Genomic DNA, 14862 nt, shown 5'->3' on the forward strand with positions numbered 1-14862 from the left:
CTGTAAATAATAATAAAGGCAGTTGTGAACAGGACAGATTATTTAATACAAGCCGGATTCCAAAAAAGGACAGCGTGCAAATGCAATTCGTAAATCTCAAACTTATATTTTATTGTTATTTTATTTATATTTAAAAAAGAGGAGCTTTAACAATACATTTAGTTCAATTATTAGTTTTTTTTATGGGTTTCAATTGTAGTAAAATACTTTTTTGTGAGTATGCCACAGCACCGTGAGCCAGTTTAGCGCCACATTTTGATTTCAGGCATGAAGCAAGCAGCAATTTCCTCTCACAGACTCTATAAAAGATGGATGTTCCTTCCAGGTCTCAGAAGTGGGGCTTGGGTAGCCCCAGTCTGGGGGAGCTAACTTGGCCCACGTTTTAATTTTCTTCATAGAAGTCTTTTGGTTCGCTCTTGGGAGACCCCAAAAATGATCCCTGACAACATAGCTCCTGGGATAACTAGGACACACAGAGGCCTCCAGGACGATAATCTGGCAATTCATGGAGTGGTCTCCTTGGTTTTAGGCATTTCAGGCAGGAGGCCCCGGGGCAGTAGGGCACACTGGAGAGATGACATCTCTTGGCTGGTTTGGGAAAGCCTCAGGAAAACATGTTGAGTGGTGTCCAGGGAGAGGGAAGTGTGGACTTCTCTGCTTAGGCTGTATAAATAATTATTTAAATAATTATAATTATTTTAGCTGATTAGTTCCATTCCTGTTCATTGAGAAACAGCTTGAGAGTCGCCACTGCTGCTCTCCCGGCTGAACTGCAGCCAATTTTCTGTGCAACAGGATTAGGAAGCAGAATTCATCAGCCTCTCGCTCACTTCTAACAATGCAACACAAAAAAAAAAAACCATAAAGGAAAACCTGTAGATATATTTTACATTTCCACTGCTGCACTAAAACGCAAGAGATGTTTTTCCTTTCTATTCAAGGTCGCAAGAAAGTCTGACAGATGGATTGGAAAGTACAAAGATTTTGATCATTTGCACAGCCACGAATATCCTGCCCAACTTTTTTTAAAAGCTGCACATCAGCAGGACTTTACCACGCTTCAGTAACTGCTTGAGAAATCCTCCAGCAAGTAATTCCCACCCCCCCTTTTTCCTAATTGTTTCTTTCCTTCAAGGCAGCTGTTGCATCATTTGAAAAAACAAACCTAATGAGGTGCTGAGTCACAGGCAGATGAACTTATTTAGGGAAATATCCAACAGGAAGCAACGGTAACTTTAAATCTATCAAACGCCTCAAAAAGCTTCTACATTTTCAAAGTGACAAGCTAGAAAAATAAACTAGAAAAATAAAGGATACAGTTAAATATGGAGACACTCAGCATTGTCCAACGATAGTTTGGCTGTTACATCCATCTGTTAATGACTAACTTTCAGAGGCGTCCTGCTCATTCAGCTTAAAGCTGCGTATACCACCCATTTTATTTATTTATTTTTTCAGGTCAGATGATTTAGAGCAGGGGTGTCGAACTCCAGGCCTCCAGGGCCGGTGTCCTGCAGGTTTTAGATATCACCCTGTTTCAACACACCTAAATCAAATGAATAGATCATTACCAGGCTTCTGCAGAACTTCAAGACATGTTGAGGAGGTAATTTAGCCATTTAAATCAGCTGTGTTGGATCAAGGACACATCTGTGTCCAACACATCTGTGTCCTTGATTCAGCTGTGGCCTGGAGTTAGACACCTGTGGTCTATAGCTAATCAGGACGCAGAACACAATGCACTCAAAATTGCATTAAAAAAAAAAAAAATCTGTGAAACAGTGAGGCTGCGAAAGGTGAACTGCATTATACCGAGGGACCACTGTATATGTATCTGTAAATATATTCAGTAAATATATGCTGTAAGTCCAATGGAGTGAGTTCATTGTCAAAGTTTATATAGTCAGGTGTTCCAGTCACTTCCATGGTGACAGCGGTATAACTTTAAGCACCTTGGCATGCAGACTGCTTCTACAGACAGTGGCAAACCATTCTACCTTTATGAAGAGGAGCTAGAGGCATACTCTGATGGGTCAAGATAAGTGGCAAACATTTACCCGATTTAAATTTATGCTGGAATTATTGTGTGACAGCAGAAATGTGCATAAAAGGACGGTTTAACAGAACGGTTTGTCAGATATCACTGAAAAATTATCCTAGCGGCAGCGATGTCTGGTAAACCATCCTACCGGTAATTTTTCAGCTTCGTCTGGTAAACCATCCTACCGGTAATTTTTCAGCTTCGTCTGGTAAACCAAGGACACATCTAAAACATACAAGACCTCAAGTCCTGGAGTTCGACACCTGTGATTTAGAGGTTTTTTAAGTTTAATCAGTGAGAGTGTGTGGTTGGGTGCCTCTTTCTGTTACCCCAGTGATGGAGTGGTGACCCGTTTGGAGTATACCCGCCTCTAACTCTGTGTGTGGGGTGGTAAGATTAAGCACACCCATGAGTGGAGGGAGTTTTAATTAACTTTACTGATACAATATGGAATACTTGTATAGAAATGTATTTTATTTATTTAGATTTAACTAAATCTTAAAAAAGGAACTACTGAAACTACAAAAAAAATTTGAGACCTTAAAAACTAAATATTGTATCAGTATTTATTTTACTACAAGCGCCAACCTTCTTTATGTCATTGTGATCGTCATCACAGCGTCATGAATTCCTCAGGCACCCACCATCACAGATAAACCTCCTGAAATTAAATGTATTAATTTTACAAACAGATACTCATTTAGATGCAATTAGCAGTAGGCTAAAATGCATGTCACAAATTTGTGTGCTTAATGTTCTCCTGCTTATACTTTGCGCGTTGAAATTCAATCAACAGTACTTTTTTTTTTTCCTAAGCCAAAACCCTCTTTTCGCAGACTTGGTGCGTTAGTAAATCTGGCACCAAGTCTGCGAAAAGAGCTTTACTTACTTTACCATAAGGTGCAAACCAGTCAAAAACAAGAAAGTCAGATTAGACCTTGGCAGAAAACCGATCTACAGAGTTCTGAAGAGAAAAATATGGAGGAGGAGAGACATGATGATGGCAACATTCTGGTAGACGTACATATAATTATTGTTTATTGATGATGGTGTGCAGGGCTGTGCTGTATACAAAAGCTGCAAAACTGCACTTCGGTACTTCAAAGCGCAAATGGACCCAAAGCATACTGCAAAAGCAACCTAATAGTTTCTTAAAGCAAAGAAATGGCACAGTCGCAGCCACCTGACCTGACCTGACTCCAGTAGAGTATGCTTTTCAGTGTCCGAAGACAAAACCGATTGCAGAAAGACCCACAAACAAGCAGCAACTGAAGGTGCTGCAGTAAAGGGCAAGCTGAGCATCTCAAGGGAGCAAAGAAAGCATTTGGTGTTATCCATGGGTTCTCAACTACAGTCCTTACATTTATTATGGTAGTTTCTCCAGTCAATTTTGTGATTCATTTCCCGTTGATCTATTTGTTTTTGTCAAAACCCTGAAAATCTGCATTTTACTTGCATATTGATCGTTTGATTTAAAATCCACAGGGGTGGTAAACACAGGTAAAATATACTGTTTAGTCTCTAAAACTGTAATGAAAATCCATCCAGAACTTTTTAAGCAAACCTGACAAACAAAATCAAATAAAGTGTCACTTTTCTTTTGCAGGCATGTGACTTTTATACCATATTCTCCTGTAATTTAATTTGACACCTATACTGTCAATCTGATCATGTTTGAAAAAAAAAAAAACCCCCACAAAAACAAACTTTGTTTAACTAATTAAAAAGCCTCAAATTAAACTTGCCCCTCAGTTTTGCTGCATCTTTCTATGTGAATTGTAATAGCCTCTCTTTGTAGTTTTGAAGTGACTGAATATAATCTTTTCCACACAATTGAGTTCTTGGATCCCTCTGACATTCCTAAAAGAATGAAAAAAAATACTCCTCTTATGTTGTCACTCTCATTGTGATTGATCGGATATGCGATTAGTTTTCAGTCATTTGAAAACATTAAAACATTTTGCAGAAGTGCATACAGCCACCTCTACATAGCATTTAAAATGCAACTCTTTGTAATCTAACATTCATTTTTCTCACTGAGACAAATGAGAAATTATCTGCGTGAATGATTTTTGGTGCGGGAAACCAATTATGTGTAATTACAGGACAAATCTGTGATGAGATTGGGAAATGGGAGAGGGAGAAGCAGAGAAAAATAACCTGCTGTATGAGAGTCAGGAGAGCTTTACCGTGGAGCTAAAAACAGTGCTAAAGGACAAATACATTAAGAAAGTTATTTTTTCATTTGTTTAAGTACTACAGCCTGAGGTGAAGTTGGTTTTTAGAGAGCAGGAGATTCCTACTGTAATGTCCAGGTAATGAAAATGTGTTCTCATAATGAACCTTTTACCCGAAGCAAACTACAACACAATGAAATTATAAATATGTAGTGTGGGTTGTTTTTGTGCAAATTAGTCCTACAGCAGTTTTCTGCAGTTATTGTAGATATATAAAATGCACCACTCTGCTGATGGGCTTTGTTGGAAGAAAACACATAAGTTTGAATGCTGAATGGATTCAGTGCTTTAAGACTTAAATAGAGACGAGTAAAGCAGCATCTGACAGTACAATGGGCTGATCATAGCCAAACAAGAGTGAAGCTCTGGCAGTGAATCCCAATAAGAGGTTATAACCACAACATTTCATTAAAGACATTTGAGTTTTGCTTTGATTAAGACATTAAAACTCCACATCACCACAGTGGATTTTAAATCCACTAATCAAGATATGATTGAAATGCAGATTTTCAGCTTTAATTCAAGGGGTTTAACAAAAGTGTCTATTAATTGTTTTGGTATTACTGCCATTTTTATGCACAGTCCTTCATTTTCAGAGGCTTAGAATTAATTGGCAAGTAGTTTCTTGGCCATGTAAGGCCCGCTCCCTCATTAATCCATGACAAACTATCAGATAAACGATCTGGATTTGATTTAAAGAGTTGGATTTGTACTTGGGAGCCAATTCACTGTAATTCTCAATATGAGGCTCAATAAGATGCAAGTGAGGGAGGCCATTACTAGGGTGAAAAAAAAAAAAAACCCAAACCAATCAGAGAGTTGGCAAAAAGTTTAGTGGCTAAATCTGCAACCTGTTACAATCATAAAAAGAATGAATGAATTTACCAGCAACACCAAAGAGCCTGAAAGACCACAGAACACATTTAAAGTGTATGATCACAGAATTCTTTCCATGATTGGGAAAAACAGCCTCACAACATCCAGTCTAGTTGAGATTGTAAGAATGAAGGTGTATCATTGTCAAGATCAAAGGGTTTACAACAAGGTGCAAAACACTGGTTACAATCAGGAAGAAGAAAGACCTCTAAAAGAGTTCTGAAAGTGATATGATTGTTGGTGCCATACAGGCAGTATTTTACAAACCAGCTGATCTACTGGGATTTTCCTCTACAATCATCTATAGCGTCTTTTAAACACCACAGCCTACCAAAGTATCATCACTGACCATGACTGATCCTTTTATAACCACAGTGTATTCATCTTTTAATCACACCATGTCACAAAGCTCAAATAATCTCAAACTGTCCTTTTTTGTACCATGACAATAAGTAACTGTACTCAAATGTTTTTCCTTCCCCATGTTGCCAAAGTACTTGCTCATAGGGGGTCATATGATTGTTGGGTTTTCCTCCGTATGTATTATTGTAGGGTCTACCTTAGTGCCTTAGACGGAGGGACTGCTCTTGTGATTTGGTGCTATATAAATAAAATTGAATTGAATAGAAATGTATACCTAACAAAGTGGCTGGTGAGTGTATGTTCTGGTGGAGGCACCTACTAATATTCATCGAGGTATAAGATCGATTTTACTGTCAGGATAAACTGAGATGCAGTAGGTGTAGATGAGACGTTACCACACGTCTCAGGAGAAACATGTTGAAGGCAGCGATGAAAGACTGATGAAATTTATAGTGACATGAACTGACTGCACATGTTTTTTTATTTATTTTTATATTTTTAATCTTACGTTTGTCTTTAAAGTTATAAGTTCAGCTGATGCGTTTGAGCCAGACTGCAGCTCTACATGTCAGCTGATAATCTCAAGACGTGCTGAGAGTGTTTGGTGCTGATAACGATATTGATTTAGCAAACTCCTCAGGCTTCCAATACCATCTATTAAGCATCTGATTAAAGTAAGTATTGAACGACAACTGTTGTGTCTTATTCAGTGTGGCACAATTGACGGAGCATCAGAGACAAATTGTTGCTGTCAGTCAGTCAGCTGTTAAGGCAGGAAATGTTTGAATACTGCAGCAGTTAGCTTAAGTTAGCATTTTTTTTTCCATTTTCAAAAGCGTGTAGGCGTTGTTAATTTTCTTAATTCCTGGCAAATTTCTCTTTAGTAAAAAAAATAAATAAATAAATGTAGCGACAATTTAATTAAGCTTTAATTAAGTGTTCGATAAATTTGAATCAGAAGTCATAGGATCCCATCGCTGCCCCCTCCCCCTATAAAATGTTTGTTTTTCCAGCAAACATAGCTCTAAATTGGTAACACCAGTATGTCAAGACAAAGGAACTGTTATTTCTGTTCATCTCATGATGTCTGTACTTAAAATTCACTGGTAAACTCAGAAGGTCAAGCATATGCTGAAGCGACTGCAAGTACCTAATTTTTATAGTAATTGATGCATCTGCACACATTGAATACAGATGCTTTCAGATGTTCACCTTCAACGACAACAACTTCTTCCGCTCATCTGCAAACAAATCTGTGTTTGCCGGAGTGAAGCAAACAAAGTTAGAGCGGTAATAACAAGCAGTAATTAAAGCTAATTTCACGCTGCTGCAGTTTGTGATGCTGCACACATCAAGACATTTGTCAAAATTTCTTAGGATCCTCAGAGGCACATCGCCCCTGTCAGTAAGTCCCATAACCTTTCCAGAAACTGATCAGCCGATGCTCAGGTTTTCACTCACTTCATCCTTAATATGAAATAATAGGACAAATATCAGCTAACCAATCAGGCACCGATAAGAGAAATGAAAAACACTGATTATTGTGGCACCTGTTAGTAGATGGGAATAACTGAACATTTTGTCCTCAAAGCTGATGTGTTTGACGTAAGAAAAAGGATTTAAACAAGTTTCACAAAGGACAGATTGTGATTGCTAGATGACTGGCACAACTGTTTCCGGTCTGCAGTGGAACAGTGCTGAACCACTGACAGTGCCACGTGCCCAGTGATGCACATGGGGAGTGAAGACTGTCTGTGTTCCCGTGTGGTTCAATCCAACAGGCGAGCTACTGTAGCTCAAATTGCCAAAAAATTGGTCCTTATAGAAAGATGTCAGAATAGTCAGTTTGCTGTGTATGCAAGCTGCAGACCAGACAGGGTGCCTATGCTGAACCCTGTGCACCACTCAAAGTGACAATGAGAACACGAGCATCAGGACTGGACCATGGAGCGATGGAAGAAGGCAGCTTGGTCTGATGAATTATGTTTTCATGCACCCTGCTCAGCGTGCATGTGCATGATTTGCCTGGGGAACCTGGCACCAGGATGCATGATGGGAAGAAGGCAAGCAAGTGGTGGCAGTGTGAGGTTTTCGGGCAAAACCTGCAGGAAAATCATGGGGCGTCCATGTGGATGTTACTTTGAGATGTACCACCTACCTAAACACTGCTGCAGAGCATGCACACCTTTTCATGAAAATGATATTCCCTGATGGCTGTGGCCTCTTTCAGCAGAATAATACACCCTGCCACAAAGAAAAAAAAGTTCAGGAATGGTTTTAGGAGCACAACAATGATTTTGAGGTTTTGACTTGGCCTCCAAAACCCCCAGATCTCAGTCTAATTGAACAACTGTGGGATGTGCGGGAAAAACAAGTCCGATCCACGGAGGCCTTTACAGCTTAGAGGACTTCAGGAATCTGTTGCTAACATCTTGGTGCCAGATACCACAGCACACCTTCAGGGCTCTATGGAATCTATGCCTTGATGACTCAGTGTTGTTTGGCAGCAAAAGGGAACCAACACAATGTTAGGTAGGTGGTCATAATGTTATGCCTGACCGGTGTATGCGTGTATAACTAAATCAAATGTTATCACCAACATCTAGATTTTAAATAGAATCACATTCTTAGAAAATTTTCTATCAAAATAATTCCTTCGTGTCTTAAAAGTGGCTTAAATGTTAACACCATTCTAGAAGAGATCTAGCTTCAGGTTCTGAAAAGTGAAGCCACAGTTTAAGTGCCTTAAACCTGTACTACTTTTAAGGGCCAACAGGGGGCAGCCTCTCTAACTGTAAACAGCTTTTTGGTACAGAAATCTTTGAGAAAAAACTTTTTTTGTTTGCTGTGCATTGAGATCTCTGTAAACACTTTCCTGATGAGTTTGAGCTCATTCACCAGTTTCACATCGTGCTGAATAAAATATTCAGTTTGTAAATTGTGCTCATTGTTAACTTCAGAAAGAAGGATTATCCAGGATTTGCTAATTGGCTTACAACATGTCAATCACAAGTCTCTACCCAGTGATCGTGTGATGTCCACATCCACTCATTGTTCACCACAATGAGTTTCAAAACACCAAGCAGGCAACAGCAACCAGGGGGTGACACCACAGATCTTCAACACTGTATGTGAATGTAATTCTATAAAACTGGTCTCATTCAACACGAGCGGGCTTATGAATATGTAAATTGCTATTTAAAACTTCCCTCTGCTGCTTTTCTTGTTCACATTCTCATTCTGCTAATACTTTTGCCACTCACAAGTTTTCTTGTTGCATGGAGGGAAACGCAGAAACAGTCCACATGTGGAAATGTGCGCATTAATCAAGTCAAGGAAATTCCAGAAAATGTATTCCATTCATTTGGATACACAGGAAGTTGTTCAGTGGGTGAAACATTTCATAACTCGTCCACTGACTTCTTCAGTCTTAAACTGACTGCAGGTTTTAATCTGTTAAGTGCCAAGAGCATTGCTGTGGATTACACACTGGAGGAAACCAAATCACTGGCTATGCAGAGGGCACAATACAGAAGAGCCATCTCATCACGATAGGACTCTGCCACCTACAGATGGTGGCTTCTCCTTTGGTGATAAGGATATGAACATCTAAGATGAGCAGAAAAAAAAAATGACAATTGATAAACTGAGGCAGGGGCCAAAATGCTGGAGAGAGGAAAAGGTGCTGAGGTTTGGGAAACCTGCAGTCAGCTAAGACTGAAGAAGACTGGAATGAGTGCTTAAACATTTCTCCCATATCAATTAATCAGTCAGTCAACCAGTCAGTTAATCCATCCATCATAGTGGGTTGGTGGGTGGAGCTGCCATAGGGCAACACAGGTTACACCTGGACAGGTCACAGGTCTGTCACGCTGCTAACACAGACAGACAGCCAACCACACTCACTTTCACATCTATAGCCAATCACCATTTAACCCAGTCCCACTAACGGCATGTCTCTGGACTGTGGGAAGAAGCCGAAGTACCCGGAGAGAAGCCACACAGACTCTGGGAGGACATGCAGGCTCCACATAGAAAGACCTCAGCCAGAGAGCTGATTCAAACCCAGGACCTTCTTACTGTGAGGCAACACTGCAAACCTGCATTCACATGAACACAACCAACTTTCTGGCACATGCTATGGTCTTACTTTTGTATCACAAGATGGAAAAAACCCCAGTGCCCAATGAGTAAACCAGCAGGTCTGGCACAAAAAGGTACCATTTCTCTGGGTCAGGGTGAGAAACTGTGACAGAATGTATAAAAAAGTAAATAAATAATCCCATGCTATACACCAACATAGTGCACATTGCACTATGCAGAAAAACATTCATAAGAGATTCACACATTACACATATAATACCATCAAAATGTGAAAACTGCATTAAACTCTGGGTGATAAAGGACTATAATGATGCAGCTGGCTACTTTTGCATGCACTGACATTCCAGCTGGAGTTTGTTTCATATTATGGCAAACAAAAAAGAAAAACTATTTTTTTCAAGTAATGAACATAAGTGGAGCGGGATAAACTGAACAGCTCAAGGTTAAAAGGTACTACAAGAATATAGGATACTTTGGCTAACTTAAAACATTTCCACTCAGGCTCACTGGGGGTGGGGCAATTTGTTAAAGATAGAAATTGCTAAACAATAATAAAAGCAACAAATATCAAGTTAAAATGAAAAATAAATACAATGGAAATTAAAAACAATACAAAAAGAAAAACAGACATATACACTCTGGTGTCTTCAAACTCAATTAAAGCGGTAAGCCAAATGAAAAAATATATTTTAAGGAGGGATTTAAGTCCAAAGTCGTTGGGCCCGTTCTGCAAAGACTCACCTTTAGTGACTAAACAAGCCTTCAGAATCACTAGCCAGAAAATGTCAAGCAGCAGCCAGCCTCATATGGAGCATCTCACAGACAGGCAGCCTGTGTAGGACTTTGAAAACCGACAATAAAATCTTAAAATCAATTTTAAAACTAACAGGTAGCCAGTGAAAGGCTGCAGGGACTCATTCGCCTGCTTTCCAGGCAGCTTTACATCACTTCCTCTTTCTCACGCTGTCAAACTCAGCCTCCGTTCGGTGTGCTTTAAATCTCAGTGCTCTTCTGTCATTCTGCTTTCCAGACACTGGTGCAAACCGCCTCCTCCCCAACTCTGCCCTATTCCCATCCAAGCCTCCATCTTCACCACCACCAGTGTGTAGACTCCGGGGAGGAGGGGTCCTGTCATAATTTCTGTTCTGCTATGTTGGTTAATCAGAGTTTAATTGTCAAATAGCTTATTAATCAAATTCTATATCTTAATAAATCATATTAAATTCTTGCAAATTATCTCTCCTTATTGAGCTACCTTTGCTCCCCGAGTCTGATTCAAGTCAGAGTTGAAATGTGTTTAATCCAGGCACCCCCACAGAGCAGACAGATATTGTTCTGAGGTGTAGTTTTCAGCTCCGCGGAGCTGTAATGGGAGTTTTCTGAAGATTTTAGTTTCCCAAATGCAGCAACTAATAAATAAATTGAAATGACATGTTGAAGTCAGTGTAACAGTTGTATTAACCTTTTCTTTTGCACTTTCGCCGATAAGCAAGAGCTATTAGGGAACAAACAGCATTTCAAGATAAGTTGGTTCTCATGAAGCTTCAGGCTGCTCGCTCACCGTTTCTATCATTCCTGCTGCACGGTTTCATTTTGATTTGTTGGTGAAAAACTCATTCAGCCCAACGAACCATAAAAGCTGAATTTCATCCCTGAGTGAGATAACTTAGAGGTATATTGACTGCATGGACATTAGAAGCAGGGGAAAGAGCATCACATAGAATCCACCTGTGTCTTACATCTCTGCGAGTCTCCTTTTTTCCTCTCCATTCATTCACTGTGACCCACTGACCCTCTCACTGGGTGCCGTGAAATGGACAAATCTTTCAGTTTTTCAATGTAATTGAAGACCCCAGCAGAATTACAGGTTTTCCAGTAGGGAGCACTGTTAGTATGTGTCAGTGTGTAACAGCAGATGCCTGCCGAGGGTTGTTCCGGTGCTTTGTTTGTCCTGCAGAATGAGTTTGCTGCCTGTCATTAAAGCAGCCAAGCAGGGAGAAAACAGTCTGTCTGTCACGAGTCCCTCTGTGGCTGTGCCGAGTTCAGCTTTCCCCAGGCTCGCTCCGTCTATATCTGTCTGTGTTTGTCTCTCTGCTCGCCTCGTCCATCATGCTGCAGACACAATCGCTCCATCTACATTTCAAACATTTAGCTGATGCTGTCATCCAGAGCCGATCATAACATCTGCAACTTTACAAGAAGAAAACATTGTTTGCGTCCTATAACAAAGCTTTAACACGAGTAGTTCAATGATAAACAATGTATCACAGTATCTGCACATTTGAAGCCAGAAATTTGACTTTAATAGACTCGATACAGTTTGAGTGCATGTGTACACACTCACCGTCCTCTTTGACCTCATTCATTTACGCTTCAAAGGAGAAGTAGATAGTAGATACAAGTGGAAAGCTTTTTTTGGAAGGCTGTCTTGCTCAGCCTTACACATGGATTGATAAGACTGGTCACCTGGGAGCTTCTGCTTCTCCACATGAGCCAGTTCAGGTGGTTAAGGCGTCTGACTCCTTGTTGTAAGTGACATATTTTGGATATGTTCAACTGAGAGGAGACCCTGTTGTAGACTGACAGACTGGTGGGGTTAAGATTAAGGAGGAAAGGTGGTGGATGAAGAGAAGAGATAAAAGCATCTGTGTTAAGTTGGAAAGAAAAGCAAAACAAATAAAAGCTTGAAATGAACTGAAGAAAAACTGCATATGTTCTAGATAAATGAAATTATGGGGTGTCACATACTGTTGTTCTTAGTAAAAAGAAAAAGAAAAAAACCCAGGAAACCCAAAGATGAATGGAGAATAAGTGCTCAGTGCATCATGGGAAGCTACCCAGCAACCAGACCTTATTGCAGCATAACTAAGGGATGGCTCAGGGTCACCTGATCCAGCTTTAACTGTAAGCTTTAATGAAAAACAAAAAAGTTTTTTCCGTCTCCTGCATCCAAAGTGAGAGCTGGTTTATTTTGAGTGCAAGTCTTCCAATCTCAGTGCTAATTGTCTGTTGTCTTCTTACTGTTTCACTTCAAAAGTTCATTTTCTTAGGCGTCTTCTTGTGGTTTTCAGTTCATTTTTATTTATATGGTTCCAGTTCGCAACAACGGTCACCTCAAGATGCTTTATATAGTAAGGTAAAGACCATTCAGTGTTAGAAAGAGCACTTGGTGAGAGTGGGAAGGAAAAACTTTCTTTTAACAGGAAGAAACCTCAGGTAGAACAAGGCTCAGGGAGGGGCAGCCATCCACCGCCACTGGTTGGGGATGAGAGGAAAGAGAAGAGAGGGGAAGCCCCCCGACAGCCTAAGCCTACGCACCATAACTAAGGGATGGCTCAGGGTCACCTGATCCAGCCCCAAGTATAAGCTTTAATCAAAAAGGAAAGTTTTAAGCCTAATCTTAAAAGCAGAGAGAGTGTCTGTCTCCTGAATCCAAACTGGGAGCTGATTCCATAGTAGAGAGGCCTCATAGCTGAAGGCGATGTCCTCTATTCTGCTTTTAGGAACCACCAGTAAGCCCGCAGTCTAAAAGAGCAGTACTCTGTTACTGTGCAGTCTTCACAGAAAGATACTGCAGCACACTGTTGCACTGCTATGGTATTTTGCCAGCAAGTGGTGCGCAATGTGGGATTTTAGTAGGATGAATGAAAGTCACTCACAATGTTGAATATGTGCGAATTAAAAATGATATTTGTACATAACAAAGTGTGCAAGGAAGAGCTTGATGAACACAGTGCAGCAATTACTATTAAAACACTTTGGGAGCACAGCAGTGTGCAGACTTATCTGGTTTTAAACTGATGCTCCCTTTTTGCGAAACCTCCCTTTGGTGAAATTGTCAGTTTTACTTATGTTCAACTTGTCTCTGCAGGTTGAGATTACCATTGTTGTGCAGAGGGAGTGCAAACTATAACTCAATCTATGTTTTCTGCTGTATAAATGTGCCGAGGAGGGATCAGTGCAGTCTATTAAAATGATGAGATAGTAAAGTATAAACACGCAGCACTCCCTTGAGTTGTCATAGATTACTCACTATGCTTTGGGAATGTGTTTCATGCATATATAAGCTTTATGTGAATGCGAGTACATATATGTGTGCTCCTACCCTTTATCAGAACCTCCCAGCTCTCCAGAGATTTCATTTACAGTACATATGGATTATTGTCTGACAGCTCAGTCTATATTAAGGCTGTTTATTTCCATCCATTGCTCTCAATAATCCCCGAGGTGCAGCAGTGCTCTCATTTCTGCTGCTGCGGTGTCTCCCTTCTCCCATACATTGCAAATGTAACGGTACTTTCTTTGTTGAATGAGATGAGATCTGGGAGCTTTCCTCCCTGCCTGTGTGGGAAGCTAAGCAACCAATCTGTGTGCCTGGCTTTGCATTGTTATTGTTCAGCAGACACTGGAATCAATTTTAAAATTGCAGCAGGACAGTAAAAGCAGGAGCATCAGTAGCAGACTGCACTGAGCCCAACACCTTCCAAAATTTAATCAATAGCAAAGTCACATGACACCCCTCTTCACTCCATGACGACTGGAAAGAGGGCAGTGTGGAGTGTGATATAGTGGAAGGCTTATCAAAAAATGCAGCTTTGTGCAATCGCATCATAATGGTGACTGTACCTTCCATTCAGACGGTCAGAGATGACTCATCTCTTCCTTTATCAGAGACACAAAAAAGTATTTTTATCCTAAACATAGTGAAAATGTTTGTGTAGATCATGTATTTGTCCACAGTTGTAGGATTGTCCTTGACGAGCGCTCCAAAAATACCCCCGGAGCACGACTCTGAATACAGAGGCTGAAAGCAACGGGGTGTGGATGCTTTCATGCTTTAAAATGATTGGAAGCATTTTCAAATGTGAACGCTATGAGCTTGCGCTGCCAGAAACTGCTCATTTTTTCAGTAAATGTTATCACAGGAAGGCAGAAATTTGAGCACAGGACTTATAAAAGGGGACATGTCACTTGTATTTTAAAGAAGGAAGGCTTAAACAAGGGAAGGACCTGTTAGGAGTCAGAAACAAAGGCGCTTTTGAAGAGCAGCTTATACATATTGTAAATTTCATTGTAAATTTAGCACTTAGGGTGAATGCTGACCTATAAACTGATCATATATGATGCAGAAACTAACTAGAAGAATTGATTTGTAACCCTAATGTAAATAAAGCTCAGAGACACACTTCTCACTGAATTCATGGGTGTAAGAAAAGTAGTTATAGTAGCAAAGTTGGCAAC

The sequence above is a fragment of the Haplochromis burtoni genome, unplaced genomic scaffold, assembly GCF_018398535.1.
Source record: "Haplochromis burtoni strain Fernald_Lab_line unplaced genomic scaffold, NCSU_Asbu1 Contig_27, whole genome shotgun sequence".
NCBI lineage: Eukaryota > Metazoa > Chordata > Actinopteri > Cichliformes > Cichlidae > Haplochromis > Haplochromis burtoni.